This window comes from Lathyrus oleraceus, chromosome 5 (genome assembly GCF_024323335.1).
Source record: "Lathyrus oleraceus cultivar Zhongwan6 chromosome 5, CAAS_Psat_ZW6_1.0, whole genome shotgun sequence".
NCBI lineage: Eukaryota > Viridiplantae > Streptophyta > Magnoliopsida > Fabales > Fabaceae > Lathyrus > Lathyrus oleraceus.
The window spans coordinates 85,453,694-85,473,536 of record NC_066583.1 but is presented as its reverse complement, the minus strand read 5'-3'; positions in this window follow the sequence as shown (position 1 = coordinate 85,473,536).

Here is a 19,843-nt window from a genome sequence, read left to right as displayed (position 1 = left end):
TTTTTTTGGACTTGGACCTTTCTCAAAAGCCCACTAAGCTACCAATATTAGCCTATAAATACTAGAGTTTCATTGAAACAAAAGCCACACAGAAGAGGAGAAGAAAGAAGAGAAGCAAAATACTCTGAGGTTTCCTTGGAACAAAACCCTGAGGAAAAAGATAGTGAGAGAAGACCTAACGGAGTTCAGAGCAGCCTCCAAACCCCGAAGGGAACTCAACTACACAGAATCACCTCTGCCTCACATAAACCCTGAAGATTGTTTTGTAAACCTCACGGGTGCAACTCAATTTCAATCAAGCTCTCCAATCAGGGCTCACATGACTTTTGCAGGGATAACTTGCGTGGTTTCCCAATTTATTTGTGGGATAACCCCTGGAGGTTCATTCCGATTACCTGTACTGACTCACTTTTCTTTGATGGCATTAGCTTGGAAGGATCTCAGGGTTTCCCATTCCTCTAATTGCTGTTACTTCGGATCTTTATCCGCGTGGTACTTTTACATTTTTCCCGCATTTTACTGATTTCCTAGCTGGAAGACCTCGATAGGAGGCAACGTTTGAGCCCCTTGGTGGCATTTTACTTTGAGATACATGTTTTGTGTTTTGTATTCATATCCCTGCAGGTAGCGCGGTTCCTTCGTCAAGGACTGCCTTTTTACCCTTGAGCATCCCAAACCCTAACCCTTCATTGTTTTTTCTTCTCCTAAAACCCAAAGCAACGTGTTTACTCCTTCTACTACAGGCGAGTAAGTCTCCAAAGGTCGAGCATCCGGTAGATTGCGTAGTGACGTCGTTCGCCCAAAACCCAATCCATAACCCCGTAGTTGGCCGAACTACGTTTTGCTCTGATTCTCAGGCCAGATGAGATACGTAGGCATAAGACGCGATGTCTTAGCGAGCACACATCCCCCCAACCCCTAGGTAGCCGAGCTACGAAGACTCTGATTCTCATATTCAGATGAGATACGTATGCAGTGGAGGCGACATCCGCGCGAGTCATTTTCATTTAACCCCTTTTTTTTGGCAAACAGCACAAGATAAACCCACACCCTTTAGACAAGAACTACAAAAGTGGATCCCGTAGAGTACTACGGATGCGTAGGGGTGCTAATACCTTCCCTTCGCATAACCGACTCCCGAACCCAAGATTTGGTTGCGAGACCTCGTCTTGTCCTTTCCTTTTTCAGGTTTACTTCGAGCGTTTCCTTTCCCTCCCTTGGGATAAATAACGCACGGTGGCGACTCTTCTGTCATTTTCTTTCGCCGGTTGTTTTTTCGCACACTGTATTTTTCAGGTTGCGACAGGTGGCGACTCTGCTGGGGACAAGTATAGAAGTTGACCTCTTGCTGGTCCATCTTCCCTAAGCGAGTCCCTCCTAGCTTTTGTAGTTTGTTTGTTTGTTGGGTGTTCATGCTTTTGTACAGTTATTTATTTACCTGCTTTACCTTATTGCATTGTGTACATATCATTGCTGTATCTGTTGGTTGGCTATGGCTGCTTGGTGATCTTTGTGAGATGAGTTCTATACCCGAACTCGAGTGCACTTAGGATAGGAGAATGGCATAGTCCTGTCGACTTGTGTGGAGTTATTCCTTAGCGAGTCGACTTGCAAGCCCATTCACTTGGTGGAGGTCATGTTGAGATCAATGATGTCACACGAGTAAGTTGTGGTTAGACATTACTTGTTCCAATATAGACCTAAGAAGCCGAGGACCTTAGTTTACCAAACCCATCTTGGCCTATTCGTAGGACGTAGTGCGAAAGTCGTTCAAGTGTAAGATTTGATACGATTGTTACGCGATACTACACTCATAAGAGTCTCTTTTGAGAATATTGTTGGAATATGAGTAGTCGTTCCTCTGATAATATCCGAAAGATGGGATTATGACTATGGGAACCTTTTGTAGAACATGTTTGGCAGGTTTAAACCTTAGTACACTCCTTTTGGGTGGTTCTTAACCTAAACTCCATGCTCGTGACTTGCAACAAACCCTTGATTCATGGTTAATCCGATCAGGTATCCTTAATATCAATGAAACTCAGGTGTTGATAAGGTGTAAACCATAATCCACCAAAATGGGTGGTTGATATTAAGGATAACATGATCCATCCCATGACCTTTGTTTGGTGTGCTCTTAATTTCTCTCCAGACAGTGCAACCCGACAGATGTTCAAGCGGGTCCATCAATTCTGATTGACATGCCTTTGCATTGCATAACATCATCTGCATATTTGCATCCAACATCTCATGCTTATTCATTTGCAGGGTATTCCCTTTCAAAACGGGGGTGCCTTAAAACTGAACAAGCAGTGCATCGCATACCATGCATATTAACCCTTGTCTGTTTTGCAGGTGTCACCGTAGTGTCTAATGTTTGTTCCCTGTATCAGGCAGTTATTGGTCCCAAGCGAGTTCACAGATACCCGACAAAGGAAAACCGTCCACGACTAGCGATGGACCAAGTACAGAAAGAGCTGGCTGATATGCGTGAAAGGATGGATCAGTTCATGACATTGATGACTGGTATGGCAGCAAGCCAAGAAAAGCTGAGGGAATTGGTTAAGCAACCGAGGCCCAATCCAGATTTGGAGATACCAAATGCTGAGGGAAACCCTGGTAACCCTGGGAACGCTGATAACCCTGTGAACACTGGAAACGCGGGTAACGCAAATGCTGATGGAAACCCGGGTAATGTTTGCAACACAGGGAATGTTGGAAATGGTATTGGTGGAAGGTACGATGTGAATCAAGGAATTCGGATTAACGGGCACCCCGTTACTGAAGATTATCAATATGATCAATTTTCTTTGCACGACGAGGCCCTCGAGACCACTCGCCGTATGGATGAGCTTGCTGAGAAGCTCAAATCTTTGGAGTCTCAAAATTCCTTAGGCTTTGATGTCACAAATCTTGGTCTGGTTCAGGGAGTAAGGATTCCTCACAAGTTCAAACCCCCTACTTTTGAGAAATACAACGGGGCTTCTTGCCCACGCACTCATCTCCAATCTTATTTGGGAAGGTTGGGAGCTCACACGGAAGATGAAAAGCTGTGGATGTACTATTTTGAAGACAGTCTAACTGGAGCTTCTCGTGAATGGTATTCTCATTTGTCTCGTACTACCATCAAGAGCTGGAAAGACTTGGCAGAGGCTTTTATCAAGCAATATCAATACAACTTGGACATGGCTCCAAATCGGACCTTGTTGCAAGGTATGTCTCAGACTGCCAAGGAAACCTTTAGAGAGTATGCTCAGTGTTGGAGACAGATTGCTGCGTCCGTCCAACCCCCTATGTCTGAAAGGGAGATGGCGGACATGTTCATGAACACTCTTCAAGGTAATTATATTGAGAGATTGGCTGCTTGCCCGTCAATCAGCTTTGCAGAGATAGTAATTGCTGGAGAAAGAATCGAGTCAACTGGACTCGCAAGTCAACTGGCTAAGGAATACTCCACACCAGTCGACAAGACTATGCCATTCTCCTATCCTAGAGTGCACTCGAGTTCGGGTATAGAACTCATCTCACAGAGGTCACCAAAGCAAACAGCAATTGTATATCAAGCAATTCAAACATTACAATCAATACAGTTATCCCAAATTGTACAAAAATATGTCAAATAACAAATAACAATATCACACAACAAGGGTGAAAAGTAGGCAATACCACCAAGGAAGGTCTAACATTGTCCCCAGCAGAGTCGCCACTTTTCTGTAGCGGTGTATTCGTCACTTTATGATTTATTGACTAAATCAAAAGCAAAGCATACAAAGAATCGAGTCGCCACCGCACTTTTATTTATCCAAAGGATTGGCTAAAAAGCGAACAAAAGCCTAAGAAGTTTTACACATAGAAAACTAATGAAAAGATCAGAGAATCTGGGTAAGGGGTTAATTACGCAATGGGAAGGTGTTAGGCACCCAAAACGTCCTAGGTACTCCTAGGGAGCCCTTTTCACACTTGTTGTATAAAAATGTTTATTTGTTTATGACATATTGTGCAAACATGCATGGGAAGATGAGAAAAGAATATACAATTTATTATTTTTGTGTTTGAACGGATGAACCCGTTGCCTACGTACCTTTCCATGAAAAGGTAAAGGATCAAAACGCCGTAGTTCGGCTAAAAGATTTCCAAAATGTAGGTGAATTGATTTTAAAACAAGAGCACTAAGGCTTTTTATTATCAACGGGAGAAAACTCAACCAAGACCAAGAATCCACCATGCGAGGATGGCTTCAACATACTAGTGAGGGATTAACCCTATAATAAGTATGGAAGGCTTACAATCAACTCACTAAGGATGTGGTGAGGTTTACATCAACCACTATGATAATTGAAACCTATGGCTAATGTATGAAAACATATCAACAATGGACAAAGCCACAAAACAATTGAATGAGTGTAATTAACCAATTATGAGTATTTACAAAATATGGTCAAAGTATGATTAGAATTCAATTCAAAGAAGTGTTAAGAAAATGAGTTTGAAAATCAAGGGCTTAAGGCCCAGGTTTCTAATTTGAAAACAGGTGAAAAGTTTGCACAATAATAATTTCAAGTTTTGAAAGCCAACCAGTGCAAAGAGGTTTGAAGAAACAAAAGATGGGAGGGTGAGGGAGTGTAAAACTTCTTAGATGTTCACCTCTTGAAATCATATGGAAGATGATTCAAGTGTGTCCTTAGGAATAGGCAAATGAGCAATAACAAACAAACAAAGCAAATGATACCGGATGCCAATTGCTGGACTTACACCAATCTCACAAACAAAGGTGGATACCGGATACCAATCAATGGATTTACACCAATCTCCGAAAACAAACAAGGATATCAGATGCCAATAAATGGACTTATACCAATCTCCTAAAGCAAAACAAAACATGGATATCAGATGCCAATCTATCTGGACTTATACCAATCTCCTAAAACAAAACAATGATACCAGATGCCAATCAATGGACTTATACTAGTCTCATACCATATCATTGGAACAACTGCCAAGTAATGGACTTATGCTTGTCTCCTCCATGGACAAAGCAAAAATGCTATAAAGCAAAGCTTATGAAATGATATACAAATGATGATGATAAATGCACAAAGGCAAACTCAAGCAAATATGCACAGATGAATAAGGTAATCAGCCAAACAAGTCAATTAGCACACACTATATACAACCAATTAGGCTCAAACAAGGTTAGACTTTAAAGTCAAATGGAATGGGGTAAGTGTGCTCTTAACCTTAACATTGAGAGTTAAGGTGAAGCAGATGAAATGGAGATGAGGAGTGTGCCTCATAGCTCTTATCCCTGGTCAGGGAGAGCTTTGAATATTAGAAGGTGTGGGAGTTCAGAAAGTTGGAACTCTCTCCACAAGTGAATGACTCTATAGATCTTGGGTTAAGATCCACAATGCATCAACATGTAATGTGAGCAAAGGGATGACACACTGAATAGTAGGAGATGGACTACACATCTCTTTTATCTACCAATTGCCTTATCAAAGGACTTTTCCTACTTGGGACAAAGAGTAAACAAACACAAGCATTGCCTCTTAAGGAGGACTTCAGACAGGTGCCTGACCACATAACAGGCCAGGTCTTCCAGACTACATGAAGAAGAGAGGTTATACCTAATTGGTTAAGCAACCAAGCAAGTTCAAAATGAACTTAAGCAACTAATGTACCTGTGGAAACATCAAACAAATCAGTATACAACTCAGATAAACAACCAACAGTTAATGCAACAGTCAACCAATATAGGCAAAGGTATAAGCCACAAGTCAATCCCAATTGAATCAACATCAACCTACAAAACACACATTAGTAATCAAAAGCAAATATCAAATGATCTCAAGATGAGGCATCATCAATTGTGTAACTTGCATGTGCAACCTGAAACAAAGCTCCAAACATGAGAGGCAAACCACTAGGACAAAACCTAGGGTCAAAGGGGGAGAAATAATTCAAAACAGAACATGAAAATTGACAAGAATCAAGATTAATCAAATTAGAACAATGTCCAAGTGGTCTCATGTCAATAGCAATTACCAAAAGAATTTCATAATCAAAACATGTCAAGATAGGCAAGTTGAAACCACATTGAAGCAACAGAATGATCAAAGCCATATTAATTCCAGAATGATTCAATAAATCTCAAGAAAAATCATGGCTAAACAGCATACATCAAAAGATCAACACACTAAAAATCATGGCATTTGGACAAGTATAAGCATGGCAATCAAATTCAACAAGTCATGGTAAGCATAAAGCTCAAAGGAAGCACAAATTGATACATCAACTTAAGGCAATCCTAAAACAGAGATGACATGTGATAAATGATTCAAACTAAAGCCAAGACAAACTTCAATGTTTCTAGAAGACATGTGTAAAATTTCAAGTCCATATGATAAAGCATAAGAATTTCACAAATCATGAAAGTTCAACACTCAACAAAAGTCCAATTATGACCAATCAGCAAGGAAAATCTCAAACAAATCAGAAATAGATCTTTAAATTCTACAAACTATCATGATCAAACCTAACATCCAGAAGTAGCATCATGTAAAAATTCAGATCATTTGGCATTTATTTGGCATGGTAAATAAAGTCAGCAAGTTGGACAAGAAATGGTGTGACACACATTGTCACACCTACATTAATCACATCATATCTCCACAACCAGAAAGGCAAAAAATAAAAACTCTATACCAAAAGATCAATCAAAGTGTCTAGATTAAGCATGTAAATTTTCATGTTCATTGAATCAACCATCATCATTTCACAACCAAAATGGCAAGCAAGGTGCAAGGTATGACATGCAAACATAAACCCTAGGCCAAAAATATTTTCAACCGTGCACAAATTCTGGAAAAATATCCATAAAAAAGAAGACATCATGAAGATCATTATGCAAAAAATTTCATGTCAATTGGATGAGTATTTTAGGAGTTATGAATTTTTTAATGAAGAGGAAAATTAAAAATGCATGAAACAAGTAGTATGAACATGGAAGGCATACAAGAGAAAATGCAAAAGCCAAATATGTGAAATGTCTTTGGTCCGGATTCGAACCGTGTGTGCATTTGAACTTGGCGCCCTCATAAGTGAAACGCACCGTTTCACTTATGCTTGTGTGGCAGCGCAAAACAACACAGACCAATCAAAAGGCCACGCTGTAGCCAGGTGTACCAATACATGAGCATAAACAAGATTTCACATGCAAAACACGCCAATGAAGATCAAAATGGATCTGGAAATAGAAACCCTAGTTGTTCATCACGTGTTCATCATGTTCATAATCATCAAGATCCAATCATCACAGAAATTCATGAAACATACATCAACCGATTCATCATTTAACACACATCAATAATCCAGCATCAATTTAACCTAATTCTAACTGTATCAAATGAATCGAGCAGAGAAAGTTTCACATATCAACATTCAAATCAACATAACAACTTCAATATCGCATGAAATCAATAGATCTAAAGTTCATCATACTCTATGTTCCAAGATCTACAAGATGCACATCCTAATTTCATGAATTGGAGCAATCGAAAACTGACCTCTATGATGATGCAGAGTTGGATTTGCTTGATTCAAGTCCTGGAAACGCGAAACAGATGCTCTACCAAGCTGGAATGAATGAATGGATGCAAGATTTCAGCTCAACAAGGCTTGATTCCTCTTGAAATCTCAACTGCCATGGGAGGATGCAAGTTCAACAGTCCACGATTTGGCTTGAATTCTGCAGGATCTGGCTTCAATAATCCTCAATGATGCTTGCAGATGATGAATAGCACAAGAAATAGGCAAGGCTGTGAAGAAACTCGATGAAAAAAGTTGAGAGAGTTTTTGAGAGCAAAAGTTTAGATCTGAAATTCTGAAGTTGTTGTTATGATTTTCTGTTAGGATTATGTTTAAATACCACCTGCTAATCAAACTTGCTAATCATGTTTAGCCAAAAACCCAAGGATTAGTGGAATGAGCATGTTTATGCAATTTGGACAAAACACCCTTATGCTCATGCAAGGCAATGGAACAGTGCGAATTTCACTTGGAGCAAGCTCAAAAATCTGTTTGGAGGCAAAGGCAATTGATTGGAATTGAAAATAGTGCACATTTTTCAAATTGATACTTTCCCTCCAAAATTCAAATTAAATTCAAGTGAAAAATGCAATATTCATGTGATGAGAATTAATGAAATGTGATGCATGATTATGATAGAGCATATCAAGATGGAAATGTCACAAAAAGAACCATTCCAATTGGCCTTTTGGTTCAAAAGTTATGCCTTCTTGAAGTTCAAAATCCATTGATAATGATTTGATCATAATTTCTTAACCACATATGAGAAATGGATGTTCTTGGACTTTTTGGAAAGGTGAGAGCAAGATCTTCAACTTTCATGTTGGACAAAATTTGATTTGAAGCTTTCTTGATGATGTAAACTTGAGGAGAAGACCTTTCCATTTTTGGCAGTTTGAAATTACAGGTCACTTACTATTTTTGGAAACTTTCCATCTGACCTCAAATTCTTCCATGTTGATATTTGAAATGCCAAATGAGACTTGTATGGACATGAATGAGGTCTCTCTAACCATCTCCCACCTTCAAATCCATGATTGAATGCACAGTTGACTTGTGTTGACCTTTCTAGGGTTTCAGTTGACTGAAGAATGTTCTGATGAATTCCAAGCCTCTACCACTTGAGATCTTGATTCAAAATGATGTCACAACTCATATGAACTCTTGTGAATGATCATGGTGCCCAAATTCTTCAGAATGGCCACCATCTATTGGTCAATGACTGCCTTTGACTGTCTTGACCTAGTGTTGCTTCATCTGCAAGTAACAAGGTTAGATGACAATATTTTTGTACTTTTGGGTTAGTAAACAAATGAAGAGCTATGATGTACATATGCTAAGCATGCTTGGTGATCAAAAATCACACTCAAAAGATGACCCACCCACAGGGGAGGAGGCAAAGTGCACAAAGATCCTTGAGGCAATGATATGATATGATATGATGCCATGAGGGATCTTAGGGAAAAAATTGGGGTCTTACACATAGTTAGAACCATCCAAAATTGGTGGCCTATGAACAGATCCTCCATCTCTCTCCATTGTACCAGAAAGTATTGCCCCTAGATCTCACCCAGAACCAGAGCAGGATGCCTGCTCTGATACCAATTGAAATTCTGGTATTAGATATAAGATGTCGAAGGTAATGTTACGACACTGATATCTGGTTATAAACAATGGATAAACAAAAACAGAATGGTAAATAACACGAGAAATTGTTAACCCAGTTCGGTGCAACTCACCTACGTCTGGGGGCTACCAAGCCAGGAAGGAAATTCACTATAATAGAATTAGTTCAAAGACTATCCGTACACTTCACCAAGTTACAGTCTTTCTCACCTAATCTCTACCCGTGCAATTTCTACCTAAGCACTCTTAGACATGAGAACCCACTCACTTCCCTGACAATCACACACCCGTGATTTTAAACAACAATCCCTTGTGAAAAGCAAATACTTTTCAATTACAAACTCTTGATTTTACTTCATAGTTTCAATCAAGAAGACACACTCTTGATCTTGCTTCAAAGCTTTGATCAAGAAGACAAATCAGTCCAATTCAATCATCAATGGATGACTTGAATGACCTACAGACACAAACCCTAGCTCTCTCTCTAAATTTCGCTCAGTCTTGGTTGTGTATTCAAACAGGTTTTCTGAGTCCCTTTTTATAGAAACATTGGATACTTGAAAACCCTAAATATATTTTCCAATCAAATCTTTTCATATCAACTGTAAAGATATCCTTGGAAAATAAACAAATCTGGTTGAAATCCCTGATAGAATGCGCCAGCTAGCCATATCTTCAATCAACCAATGATTGCCATTAATTGTGCAATCACAAAACACCAGACATTCATACTGAATGTTCTGTGTACAGGATGTCATGACATCAGGTCTGACATCTGGAAAAATCCTGCATAATCCAATTTCCTTTTATAGCAGGTACAACCATATCAGATACCATGACATTGAGTATGTCATCTGAAATAATTCTGCATGAACATGTCTTCCATATAAGCTCCAGCAGGTACAACAAATATCAGAAGCCTTGTCAATGTATGTGGCATTCTAAAACAATCCTGCTTGCATATGTTCTTTAACTCCAGCAGGTACATAGGATATCTTATGTTAAGACATCACACATGACATCTTGTGAACACTCTTTGTTTTACCAAAATTGTTGTCAACACTTAGAATCAACAATAATAAGTTGACAGTCACCATCACCAAAAGGATGAAGGTACTACAAACAACAGAACTCGTTATCACCAAAAGGATGATAATGAATCAACAATCACCATCACCAAAAGGATGAGGGTGAGATCATAACTTCGAAACTTGTTACCACCAAAAGGATGATAATAAGTTATAATGACTTCAAATATTGCTGACACCAAAAGGATGACAGTGTGGTTGGACTTTCCAAATGTCACCATCACCAAAAGGATGATAGCTTAAACCAAACCCCATAATCTCTATCACCAAAAGGATGACTTTAGATTGAACTGGACGTCATCACCAAAAGGATGATGGTTGAACCAAAATTACAAGGATCCTTATCACCACAAGGATCGCCGACACCAAAAGGATGACGGTAGGCTGTAATAATTGCAGAGGTCGCCATTCACCAAAAGGATGAAGGTTGGACCAAAACTCCAAGGATCGCCGATCCCAAAAGGATGGCAGTAAGATCAAACGAAAAAACTTGTTACCACCAAAAGGATGATAATAAGCTCTAATAGTGAGAGGTCGCCATTCACCAAAAGGATGAAGGTTGGATCAAAACTTCAGGGATCTTCGACACCAAAAGGATGACGGTAAGATCATAAATGTCAAGGATTTACCATTACCAAAAGGATAACGGTTATCGTAAACGGGGTGATGATTAATATTATTCCTCAATGAACTTCCACCAAAAGGATGATAGTGAGAAAAATATTGGAAAAATAAGGCTATTGTCAAAGTTCAGTAAACCTGATTTGTCGGGTAGTATTGGCACATTGCTGGGTAAGACTTGCTTGGGGGTATCAACAACAAAAGGTTGCAGAAAAATATTCTCTAGGGAGATGTAGTTTATGTCAACAAAAGGTTACAGGAAACGACTCATTGCGGGACGCTCAATACGAAACAAGGTAGGTGTTTGGAGAAACATTGCTTTGATTTAGCTGAGGGTAACGTCCTATCAACAAAAGGTTGAAGGATGTAACTCAATGGGGAACACCCGATAGCAGGGTAGGAACTTACTCAGAGAAAAATAATGACTCAACTGAGGGTTGGCCTGGATGCCTACGACTAAACCTCGGATTTTGATTTGTGCTATATGCATAAATGTCATGTATGCTTTATGTAATGAGGTGATGCATATGATGCATGTGATGCATGTTTGAATGCAAAGGATGATTGGCTTGTTTGGGATTGGCCCCCCTTTTCAAAGGCAATGTATTTTATGGAAACCGGTGCTGGTTGTATTTGGTTTTATGTGGATGTGCCAGCAAGGTGGACTTTGGGTTTTTTTGGTAATTGTCACTGTGGGTTGTATTGTTGGTTGATGGAAAGGATTTGACTTCCCGACACCCGGTAGCTGATGATGTGATGAACACACAATAGGTGCGGATACTCTTGGTGCCCCAAGTTTAAACTCTTGCTGATACGTTGTGTATTTGTCTTTGAGAAGATCTCGATTTCTTCTTTTGAGACGTCTGGCCAGCCTGTAACTGAGCATAGCGACGTGATCAGCACATGATGATTATGCCTTTGACGTGCCCTAAGGATTCTTGTCAAGGTATGATGTTGTACTGGTATGAACTTTTGACGTTTTTGTTGTGAATTCAAGCAGTTACTAGTGTCTGACGCAATCTGCTTGATTGACTTGAAGATATGAAGGGAACTTGCCCCTTGCAACTTGTATTGCCCCTGACTGTAGGGTGTCAAATGGAATTCTCCCAGAAAGGAAACCTTGGGAGTGGTTATCCGATGATGTGGTCTGAGTCTGTTTTTCCCAGCTCCTGAATCTTGCAATGGTCTGCCCCTAATTAGCCTCTGAAGGACTTGCCCCAGACGTACTGAGTATTGAAGTGTTTTTCCTCCCTGATCAACCGATGCTTGGAGATTTGTCTTATACTTACTACTTCTCAGGTCAATATTAATCAAAATGATGTCATGCCCCTGATTCATAGGATGGTCTTGATTCGTGTCAGCACCAACGATCAAGTTGCCCTTGAATTGCCCCTTGTTGGAATTTTCTCGATGTCAAGTACTGACTGACAATTAAGAATTGTTATTCAAGAAATGGTGATTTTAATGCAATAGTTATGCAAGTTTTGAAATACAATCATTCATTTGGAGTGTTGTGGTAGTGTTGACGAGTGGATCATGAGTCCAATCGCGATGCTGATTTGGGGTAGTGTGTGAATGATGTAGTGAGAATAGAATATTAGCAAATCTCTAGGAGTCAGCTTACGCAACCTCGCTATAGTATGCTTTCAGAATAAACCTTACTTCAATTAGGTCTTTTGAGGGTTGTAACGTGGCTTGGTTCATGGTTATTGAAACAAAAGGATACAAGGCTCAAAGTTTATTTTAACCCACCCCTTCTTCATGATGATCTCCAATCCTATGTTCAGTTAATTCACACACATTCGTCTTTTGTAGGTGTAAGGATAAAGATGGTGATTCAAGGTCTCTTGGAATGGCAGCCACCTTATTTCGTTTTTGGATGTCGGTGACCCTTTGAGTTTGGTATGGTGGTCACTGAATCTTGTTTTGTTTTGTTGGAGACTTTCATTGTCTCTTTCGATTTTTGTTTTTGATCCCTAACTTTTGCATGGACCGCTTTGTTTGAAGCTTTAACCCATCGGGATTGCCCCAGTTTTTGCCTAAGTCTCCTTTTAAGGTGTTTGACTTAGCGGGCTTTTTCTTTGATTCTTTTTTTTTGAATTGTGACTGCAAAGTCATTGGTCATTGAAGAACAACCGACATAAAATTTGGATTTGTATGGTTCCTTCGACACTTCAGGATATGTGTGAAGAATGTCATATGGTTGATCCTCATATGGGATATTTCACCTTTGTAATTTGAATGTGTAGTTAGATCGACTGAACACTACCCTGCCCCAGGTTAAGCGTAAGGGTTTGTTGATCTGAAAGAAACTCCTACTTCTAGGCTCAAAGTGGTTGACTAGGGATTAACTCCTTATCTCTCCGGTGTTTGGGGATTTGAAACAATGCTTGTACATCATCAGTAGGATTTTATCCGAAAGCATTCAATCAACAATTATGAGTATTTTGTTTTCGTTATCCTCCTTCCAACATTTACTAACAATAGTGTGATAAAGAAGGTGAAGCGAAAAAGTATGTGTTTTTGATTTGCAAATGTGATAATATGAGTGAATATGAAAGATTGATTCAAAGCATGCATAATCATCCCATTAATAAAACAAAATACAAATAACAATGTTTAAAGCATACAGTACTTAGACAAACAAGAACAAATTACGAAAGTGCAAAATGGTAAAAATGGCATAATGATCGCCTTCATTCATAGAAACGGGCCACCATCTCTTGATCCAATAGAGGAATTGCTCTGCTTGTTCAGGCCGGTGGGAAGCTTTATCTTCGAGCTTCACTCGACTCTGCATGCGCTGACATGGGGTTTGTTGCAACATTTGGCCTCACTGGTGTGAATGTAACTGCCTTGCTGTCAATCAGGTCCTGGACCTTGTGCTTGAAGGCTTTACAGTTCTCTATTGTGTGTTCTGGAGCACCCATGTGATACTCGCAGTGAGCATTGACGTCGTAGCCTGGTGGATATGGCGGAGTTGCAGGTGTTAGCTCCTTCAAAACATTTGATCCATCCTTTAGCAGGTAGGGAAGGATCTTGCTGTATGGTACTGGCAAAGGATCGAAATGTCTTTCTGGCCTCCTTGCCCTCTGTTGGTTAGGTTGACGTTGTGGTGGAGCACGTTGATGTTGATTTTGATGTTGTTGCTGATAAGCTGGCTTTTGATAAGGCTGTTGATATTGTTATTGATAGGGTGGTTGATATGGTGTTGGGATGACAGCTGCAACCTGATGATAAGGCGTACGAGCATACGAAGGTGTCCTATATCCTCCTCCTCCCATTATGGCATTGGTCTGACCCTCTGGCTTCTTTGGGAGATTGGGATAGGGTTTCTTCATTCCACCCGAAGCATTAGCAGCACATGGTAGCTTCCCCTTCTTGATCTGGCTCTCGATTCGTTCTCCCACGGAGACAACCTCATCATGGATCGGACCATGTCTAACAAGATTCGATTTATTCTCTCAGATACACCGTTCTATTAGGGAGTTCCAGGAGGAGTAAGTTGGGATATAATCCAACACTCTTTCAGATGGTCCTCAAACTCTATGCTTAAATATTCACCACCTAGATCTGATCGAAGAGTTTTAATATTCTTACCTATTTGGTTTTGTACTTCATTCTTGAATTCCTTGAACTTTTCAAATAACTTTGATTTGTGTTTCATTAAATATACATCACCATATATATTGAAATCATCAGTAAATGTGATGAAATACTGAAAACCTCCTCTGGCTGGTATATTCAATGGTCCACATACATCAGTATGTATGACGACCAAAAGATCATTAGCTCTTTCACCTTTTTCTGTGAATGAAGACTTTGTCATCTTTCCAATTAAACAAGATCTGCATGTCTCATATGATTCATAATCAAAAGAGTCCAAGAGTCCATCTTTATGGAGTTTGGAAATGCGTTTCTCATTTATGTGGCCTAATCGACAATGCCAAAGGTAAGTTAGATTTAACTCATTAGGTTTCATCCTTTTAGTATTAATGTTATAAATAGGCATTTCAAGATCAAGGACATATAGTCCATTGTTCATTTGTGCAGTAGCATAGAATATATCATTCAAATAAATGGAGCAACAATTGTTCTTTATTATAAATGAAAAACCAAACTTGTCTAAGAAAGAAACAGAAATAATATTCATGCTAATTGCAGGTACATAATAACAGTTCTCTAACTGAATTATTAAACCACTAGGTAAAGTCAATACATAAGTTCCTACGGCTAAAGCATCATCCTTTGCTCCATTGCCAACTCGTAGGTCAACTTCACCTTTTGCGAAAATCTCTACTCCTTTTTAGCCCTTGCACATTGGTACAAATGTGAGAACCGTATCCAGTATCTAATACCCATGATGCAAAGTAGATAAATTAATTTGAATAACAAAAATACCTGAAGTTGAAGTCTCTACTTCATTCTTCTTATCTTCCAAGTACTTTGGGCAGTTTCTCTTCCAGTGTCCGGTCTTACCGAAATGGAAGCAGGTGCCTTCCTTTTCTATTCCTCCACTAAGCTTCTGTAAGACCCCAATTTTGACCCTAAGATCCCTCATGCTATCTCATCATGTGCATTAGCTTTGGGATCACACCTTGGCATTCTCCTTACCCCTAATTTATTGGTTTTGCATTGGGAGAGATCACCAAGCACATTTTATTGTATCATACTTTGTTTTTAATTATTTACTAACCAAAATACCCAAAATATGTCAATGTATAGTTTAACTCTTTTGTAGGTAGTATGTGTGTCCACCCATGCTACATCAAGCTCATATCTAGGGTTTGAGACCCTCAATGCAAGGAGTCTAATCAAGAGATGGTTAATGATGCGGTCAATAACTTGATGCGGTGTTCGCAAGTATACGAACGCGTCAGAGTAATATAAAAGATTGTCGAATCCACAGAGACCAAGTGTAAATCTATTGTTATCTATTGTTATGGTGTTTATCAAAGGCAATCAAAATAGGTGTTTTTGTAGTGTGTGCAATGAAAAGTAAAGTATTGAAATAAATTTAATTAATAAAGACAGGGTCGAATGTAATTCACGTAATCGATTGATAATCCAAGTACTTGCTAGTAGAGCTACTTATGGGCAATGTTTCCTACTTTAAAAAGTACTAATTTAACAGGAACTGTCGCTTTCGCGTATTCAGAACTGAGTTGTACTCCCTAATCAAACCCTCTTATTGTCACTTATAAAAAGGCGCATATTGCGTTAGAGTAGTAAATCTATTTTTAAGAAATATAGTATCTTGACTAAGTTGAAAAGTATTATAACCTGGATTTCTTAACCAAAAGAGGTTCTCACGAACCAGACTCTAAACTTATAAACGCGTCCGAAAATAGTTTTAAAATCTCTTTTCTTCTTAATGTTAAAATCTCCTAATGAACTAAACAAAGCGCTTTCGCTGTTTTTGAAATAGTTAAAAATAATTAAGTTTAAATAGACGTTGGACGGCTTTCGATCTTACCCAACGGAATTGAAGTGCGGGAAAACTTAATTTGAAAGTCAAAATAGCCCTTAAGTGTTTTTACGAACAATTGTACGGATTATCAGTTCAATTATGATCCTTACATTCTAACCTTATAAATTTAGCTAGACATGGTAAAGTAAAAGTGCATTAAAATAAATAAAAGTAGTACGAGTGCGGAAAGTAAATAATTTAAAGCGAGTGCGAGGGAATAAATAAAAGTAAAGCGAGTGCGAGGAAATAAATAAAGTAAAGCGAGTGCGAGGAAATAAATAATTTAAAGCGAGTGCGAGAAATAAATAAAGTAAAAGCGAGTGCGGGAAAGAAATAAAATAAAGGCGAGTGCGGGAAATAAATAAAAGTAAAGGCGAGTGCGGGAAATAAATAAAGTAAAGACAAGTAATAAAGACCTGCTCCAATCGGAGGGCTGAGTAAATTGCAATGCGGAAAAGAAAATGGCGGCAGGATTAACTTCCTTCCAAAGTGCTCCAAACTCGATTACAGACTCTATCACAGACCCGATCACACAATTGTGGTAACACTCCAATGCGAAGCGATTACCACTTTATAAAACTGAATATATGCCTAAGTGAAACAAAGTTGCTTTTGAGTTTGCCTCTGCTATAAGTTTGGATGATTGTAAAAGTGAATTCACGTTTCTATTTATAAGCAAGTAAAAAGATGGAAATGACTTGGATGCCCTTCAACTTGAAAATAGGAGGGAACCATTTTTCCTCTTGTGGCGCCCGCCACAAGGCCATGGCGCCCGCCACAAGCACAATATGGGGCGCCTTCGTGGAAGTAGTGGGAAAACGTGGGAGTTGATGGAATTTGAATTTGACACGTCATGGGTTGGTCTGTGGCGCTCGCCATTGGGTAGGCCATAAGAGCAAAGTGCTGAATTTTAGGGTTTTTGGCTCTTTTTCGCTCCTTTTCTCGATTGGGGCTCCGATTAAAGTGAAAACCTGAAAACAAAGGAAAACGTACCAATAACACAACAAAATGATAATAAAACAGCTAGAATGCATGTGAAATCGGAGTCGAAAATACGTAAATTTTAGTGTGATCAGTTAACGTTGGCTTTAAACATCATATATGGATCCCCATGGTCTTAACATATCATTTTGATCAAGAATTCATCAAGAGTTTGAAGCTTGTTTGCCTTGGAAGCCCTAATTCATCTAGGTATCTTGTGTAACTTCCTCAGCAAGTTCCTTCATTATTTTATCAAATATTTCAAGGAATTATTCATATTAAATCATCTTACACATATATGATCCTCCATGAGTCCCAAAAATCAAGATAATGTCAAGCTAGCAAGTTAGTTCATGGTGGTTGACCAGAGAAAGTCAACTAGTCAAAACCGGGGTTCCCTAGACCCTATCTCCTACACTTTTTATCATATGAACATTATTACAAGAGAAACTTTACTCCTTATTAAATTACAAACAACTTTCATGTTGAAGTCAAGATCTAGTTTTGCTTGGAAAGTCATTTTGTATGGTGAAAGATTATAGGTCGTTTTGTCTGAACTCTAGTTAGGAGGTCAACTTCCAAGGACCATAACTTGCTCAATTTTTATGAGATAAAAGTCATTCAAGTTCCATGATCAAATTCAAGATGTACTCTTTAATGTTTAGGTTTGAAATAAGTTCAAATTCAACTTGCAAATGCATGTGCCAAGAGGAAACATTATAGGTCATTTTGGGCCATTACCATTGAACACGTGTTTTTCCTCAAATTCTAAAATGCATAACTCCTTCATACCACATCCAAATGAGGTCAAAACGGTGACCAAGTTGAATATGTTTGAAAGAGCTACAAGTTTGATGAAGGAAGTTTTTCCATTTAAAGCCCATAACAAAAGTTATTCAAGGTGGAAGAAGTGAATATTTGACTTGGTACTTAGAAAAATTTCATTTATGTTTGATTTTCCAAACTTCCACCTCAAAATTCATCATGATCCAAGCTTCAAATAAAAAAGTGTTCAACATGAAAGTTGTTACCCTTGTTTTAACCTTTCCAAAAAGTCCAAAAGGATCCCATTTGGATCAATATTGAAGGACTTACGCATGGGTGTAATGCATGGTATCATTTGGAAAATTCAAACTCCAAGAATTCATTGCCCTTTTCATATCAATTGATCATTGCAAGCAAGAGGAAGAGGAATCAAGCAAATCCAGATCAAGATCAAGTGAATTTGAAGAAACTCGAAGGTGAAATTTCAGAAACTTCATCTCTTCGATTCTCTCTCAATTCTTTACTATTCTTTGCGATTGTTGGTTTGCTGAAGTCCTACCAATGTAGGCAATAAGATTGAGTTGCTTTTAGGTCAAATCGAAGTAACTCAGATCATGAACCTCAAATTTCAAATCCATGTATCTTTCAATATACCTGGAATTTGAAGAAATGGAGGCCAAATTCGTGCTCCTGAGCATTTTTTCTTCAAATTAGTGTATTCATTTTCCATTTTTCATGAAGTTGAGCTTGAACCAGACTGGTGGTGATCACCGGAGAAGATGACCGGAGCAAGGGCTCCGGTGGCGCGTCGGCGAAGCCCAGACCATCTGATCTGATTCAAATATTTTAATCTTAAGCGTTCATTGTGATTACCACGCGTACAATACATTAACTAAGGAGCATGGCGGAGCGCGTGCGTGTGGCCGTCAGATCTGCCACGTCAATTAATGAGGGAGATCTGATGGCCCTTGTTTTTTTGAATTTCTTTTTAATTTCTGATTTTATGTTTAATCCATTTATTTTATTTTATTCATATTAATTTCATTTTTAATCCAAAAAATATGGGACTTTCACCAAAAATCTTCAAATATTTTTCTCTTTCATTTTCTGAATTAAAACTATTTTTTGGATTAACTTTGATATTTTTCATGAATTAAATGTTTTTGTGCATATTTTTAATTGTTTAAAAATACCTTTGACTTTTCAAAAATTATGAACTTTTTTGTCTAAGGTCCTTTGATCTTGTTTGACATAGGATAAATCTCTTGGCCAATTATTTGGTGTTTTGAAGAGATTTTAGGTTTTGACCAAATTAAATTGAATTTAAATGCATTTTAATTTGATTTTTTTTAATTGATTAATTATGTAAAAATTATGTTGAGCCATTTTTATGGTCTTGTGATGTTTGACTATTTGTTTGGGTCTTGGTCAAGGTTAATTAGACTTTTATTGGATTAAAATCATTGGATTTAGGGGATTGATGAAATATACATTGCATCTCCCAAAATGAATGAATGATTTCAATTTGATAAAATTCCTCCCATGACCAATTTGTGTTTCTCTTATCTCCCATCCCTCTTCATCTCCATGACCAATTTAAGTGTTAATGCATGTTAGAGATTTGGTATAATGAATCAAGCTCCTAAAACACACCTTGCTCTTCGAATCAGAGTCTATCTCCTTCTTGGATCTAAGACACTATCCT